At 62.9% G+C, this 342-nt stretch overlaps 2 non-coding genes across 2 annotated transcripts; both read right to left on the bottom strand.

The window, feature by feature from the left end:
• Positions 1-41: 41 nt before the first annotated feature.
• On the bottom strand, positions 42-123 carry TRNAS-GCU. The gene has a single exon. It is a non-coding gene; the product is annotated as a tRNA-Ser (tRNA).
• Positions 124-237: 114 nt separating this feature from the next.
• Positions 238-310, bottom strand: TRNAA-AGC. The gene has a single exon. It is a non-coding gene; the product is annotated as a tRNA-Ala (tRNA).
• Positions 311-342: the final 32 nt, after the last annotated feature.

Here is a 342-nt window from a genome sequence, read left to right as displayed (position 1 = left end):
GGAATCTGCGCCTCCTTCTTCGGCAACGCAAAACAACGCACCGACGAGGATGAGATTCGAACTCACGCGGGCAGAGCCCATTGGATTAGCAGTCCAACGCCTTAACCGCTCGGCCACCTCGTCTTGCTCTCGCTCTCGCTCTCGCCCACGTCGACGCACACGCTGCACGCGGACGGGCACACTCGTTTGGCCACCTGTGCCCTCCACCTCGTGGGGCAGCAAGTCCAACACAAAATGTGGAGGTGCGGGGTATCGATCCCCGTACCTCTCGCATGCTAAGCGAGCGCTCTACCATCTGAGCTACACCCCCGACACGGCTGGCACCGGCGACCGCGGGCTCCA

This window comes from Papaver somniferum, unplaced genomic scaffold (genome assembly GCF_003573695.1).
Source record: "Papaver somniferum cultivar HN1 unplaced genomic scaffold, ASM357369v1 unplaced-scaffold_7542, whole genome shotgun sequence".
Lineage (NCBI taxonomy): Eukaryota > Viridiplantae > Streptophyta > Magnoliopsida > Ranunculales > Papaveraceae > Papaver > Papaver somniferum.
This window is presented reverse-complemented; position numbering and strand designations above follow the sequence as displayed.